This window comes from Heloderma suspectum, chromosome 17 (genome assembly GCF_057233095.1).
Source record: "Heloderma suspectum isolate Gila_16-S chromosome 17, 16-S_ref, whole genome shotgun sequence".
NCBI lineage: Eukaryota > Metazoa > Chordata > Lepidosauria > Squamata > Helodermatidae > Heloderma > Heloderma suspectum.
Window position 1 is genome coordinate 17302441 of NC_139474.1, and position 4480 is coordinate 17306920.

Below are 4480 nucleotides of genomic sequence, written 5' to 3' on the forward strand. Positions count from 1 at the left end.
TAAAAGATTAAAATACACAAAATTTAAAACAATGTAAACAGCTACAAACAATTTAAACAGAATACTAGACATGTTCAGTCAGCTAGCGTAGGTGTCCCATCGTATACCATTAAATGCCTGGGAGTAGAGGACAGTCTAAACCTATTAAGCGGCGTATGAAGTTTAATGCACATAACATATGGAACACTTTAGCCTTCCTTGGCATTACAGGTATGTTTGTGACACAAAAATATTCCCTTGGTATCCAGTCTAGTGAGCTTGTTTTCTTACTACATATTTCGTATTTACAATCTGGGATAAGATTACTGGTTACTTAATCTAGTGGCCTGTATTGATCTGGGGTTCTGTTTCTGTCAGGTCCCAGTCAAAGTAGATTCTTTTGATTACCAAGATGAAAGAAAGACACTTGTGCAAGAGGATGATAGTTTATTGACCGAAAATGGATGCAAAATATGTACATGCAAAGGAAGCTCACACCTCTCTTCAGCTGACCAAGCCGTTCTCTGCCACACTGTATGCTGGGGTGTGTGGGGGGGGGGGGGATCAGAGTAAGAGAAGGGGTTCCTCCAGGACCAGCAAAAGTCCTCCAAGTTGGCACGGCTCACATTGCTCCTTAGCCCAAGACCAAAGCTCAAAGTCTGTGGGCTGGATCTTATAAGCTTTCCTGCTAGCTCACCTCTGGCTCATGAGCTTGACAGGCAATGCCTCTCTCCCCTCTCAGGAGCTAACAGGCCATGCACACACATTCAGGAAAAGGGGGGCATCTTTTCCCCAAAAGTGCTCAAAAGCATTGCAGTCTGGAAAATCGGTCACCCCTTCTTTGAGGACAGTGCCCAGCAGCCTAGCATGGAGAGCAAAATCTATCTCGTGTCTAAGATGACACACATAGTCTAGCTGTGGGAAAGGGCTTCTTAATTCACTATTAAGCTGCTGGTGAGGCCAATTTACACAGGTCTACCTCCAGCATATGGGGACACTGTGGAGTCCACTTTTTTGCTCACTAACCAACTCACTACATGGCCTTCCTAGCCTCATTATGTAGCTATTTGTTTTATGGCGGTGCAGGGAATGCTGATCAAATTTGCAAACAACACGAAATTGGGCAGGGTAGCTAACACTTTGGAAGACAGAAACAAAATTCAAAGTCATCTTGATAGACTGGAGCGCTGGGCAGAACACAACAGAATGACATTTAATAGGGATGAATGCCAAGTTCTGCACCTAGGAAAAAGAAACCAAATACACAGTTACAAGAAGGGGGATACTTGGCTTAACAACACTACAAGCGAGAAGGATCTTGGAATTGCCGATCACAACCTGAATGTGAGCCAGCAATGTGATGTGGCTGCAAAAAAGGCAAATGCTCTTTTGGGTTGCATTAAGAGAAGCATAGCTTCCAAATCCCAGGAAGTACTAGTTCCCTTCTACTCAGCACTGGTTAGGCTGTATCTGGAGTACCGGGCACCACACTTTAAGAAGGATGCGGATAAGCTGGAGAGGGTTCGGAGGAGGGCGACCAAGATGATTGGGGCTGGAAACAAAGCCCTATGAGGAAGCCAGATTCCGGCTGAACATCAGGAAAAACTTTCTGACTGCTAGAGCAATACAACAATGGAACCAATGACCTAGGGAGGTGGGGGGCTCCCCAACACTGGAGGCATGCAAGACAAGGCTGGGGAGCCTTCTGCCAGGGATGCTCTGACTTGGATTCCTGCGCTGAGCAGGGGGTTGGACTTGATGGTCTTGTAGGCCCCTTCCAACCCCACTATTCTATGATGCTAAGTTTAACATTGGCACCTCCTTATCTGGCTTCCTTTCTAATCTGTAAAGGGTGCTAATTGTCTCTACTGTCTCTCATCTGGCAAACCTCAGAGATGAGACACTTTTGCTACTCAGGGGTCAGAAGGCTAAACATTGCATTAGCCATTGGGATCTCATTTTTAATTCCAGAATTCTCTTGGAGGCATTTGATTATAGAATTTTCAAATTGGGCAGCGGAGGTTAGATGATGCATATGTGAACGATTGGCCTGGTCTTCCAGGCAAAGGGCAGGGGGATGTTGAGACATCTGACATTTCCTTCTCAAGCCTGCCCACAATTATATTTCAGCTGCTCTTGCCATGTTTGAGGGAATGCCAATGTAACACAATACCACAAGGAGAAATGGGGCCTACAGCCTTGGCTAATGGGCCTTCCAAATAACCCATGCTTGCACCATTATATGTCCTAATTCATGTGAAACATCAAACACCCATAAGTTTGGAGGATCTGGCCCCTGATGCTCCACACTGGGCCGGTCATGAACACAAACCAATCTTCTTGCGAAATCAAGAAGATTTGACACATTTAACTTGGGAAGACATCCTTATTCTGTGGCATTAATTTTTCTGGCTGCCATTTTCCAGGATGGATGGCATGCAAATTTGCAAATTTACGTCCGCAGATGGCATAAAGTGCACCATTTACAGCTGTAATTTTCCCGCGATAGGCGAATGGCAGCCGCCGTTAGCGTATCACATTTTTCAGGAAGCTGGGGAGCCACTCCGCCAACTCCGGTGGAAGCGGCAGGGCTCCAGAGGAATCCACGGGGCCCCGAGCAGCCTGAATTGCCCCATGACAGACGCACAACCCCAGACCGGACATTGGGGGGGTTCGTACATCCCTAGCGCCACCTTTCAGAACTAGGGGCAATTGGGAGACTTAACTCGGGGCCTATAACGCTCTTATGGCAGGCAGCGGTTCTGTGGGTCAGATGCTGGTCATGATCCCAAGTTGTACGGTATTGACTGTTTGACTAATGTGATGATCTGATCTGTGAAAAATGGGCCAGAAACAAACAATTCCATCCCACCCCATGTGATGTTGCTTTTTCCTTTTTGGTTAGGGTTACTTTCTATGATACGGGAAAGGACTTCTGTATATGCTCAGAGGCCAGGCCTTAATTCCTAAGACAAGTGTTAGGGCTGAGAAGTTTTAAGGCCATGCCATCTGCCCTGAAAGCCCTGCGGCTTCCTCTCATCTCATGTTTAGGTCTATGGCTATTTATTTGGGGGTGGGGGAGGGCCTGCTCTCTAAATAAGCTTAGAGGGTCCAGAGGGATTTTATTATGATTGCCTCAATTTGGTATTTCATTTCATTCATTTATTATATTTCTATACCGCCCCATAGCTGAAGCTCTCTGGGCGGTTCACACAAATTAAAAATCATTAAAATACATTACATAAAATATAGAACCATTCATGTAATGACATAGAACAAATAGCATGCACAACAACAGCATATATCTAAAACAAAAACAATCAGAGACAATCAAGAGACTCATTATACGCTGCCAAATGCCTGAGAGAAGAGGGCAGTTTTATCCCGGCCCCAAAAAGATGACAAAGGTGGGCCTCGTCAGGGAGACTATTCCATAAACAGGGAGCCACCACCAAGAAGGCCCTCTCCCTTGTTGCCGCCCTCCGAGCCTCCCTCAGAGGAGGCTCCCTGAGGACGGCCTTTGATGCAAAGCATAGTGTGCAGGTCGGTTCACGCTGGGAGAGGCATTCTGTCAGGTACTGTGGTCCCGAGCCGTGTAGGGCTTTATAGGTCAAAAACAGCACTTTGAATTGGGCTCGGAAGCATCTAGGCAGCCAGTGCAAGTAGGCCAGAATCAGTCTTATATGTTCGGAACTTTTGGTCCCTGTAACTAGTCTGGTTGCCGCATTTTCCACAAGGTGCAGCTTCCAAACTGTCTCCAAATGCAACCCCACGTAGAGTGCATTGTAGTAATCTAACTTGGAGGTTACTAGAGCATAGACAACTGAAGCCAGGTTACCGCTGTCCAGTTAGAGGCGTAGCTGGGCCACCAACCGGAGATGGTAGAAGAGGCTGCTGAGCCTCAGGTGACAAAGATGGCTCAAGGAGATCCAACCGTGGATCCACCGGATCGTTGTTTCATCTAGCCCACTTTGCGCTAGTTTGCTCATCAGGATATCAGGGGGCACTTTGTCGAAAGCTTTGCTGAAGCCAAGGAATCTTATGTCCACAGCATTCCCACAGTCCCCACACAAGGGAGGTGACCTGATCCAAAAATGAGTTCAGATTAGTCTGGCAGGATTTGTTCTTGACAAACAACCCCAGAACAATTCTTCTGTGAGCTTAAAGTTCTGGCATTAGAGGAGTTTCTGAAATGAGAGTTTTAGAGATTATTAGTCCATTTGTTTGTTTTGCCTCTTAATTCATGTATTTACTGGTGGGTGGGCAGGTGAGTAAGAATTTTGCTAGTAACTTGTGTGAATACATTTGCAAGGCTGTATTCACTCCCTGTTGTTGTTGTTTTAGTCTGAACCACTTCTGCCTCAGTCTGAGCATCAGGGCTTATCCATGGTAGAGAGGCGTCCACATGCAAGCCATCTGACTGAAAAAATGGACACCCAGTATCAATTCCTTAAAGAAGGCCCTGCACTTCAACTAGTGAACACCTCTTAGCCTAACTTAC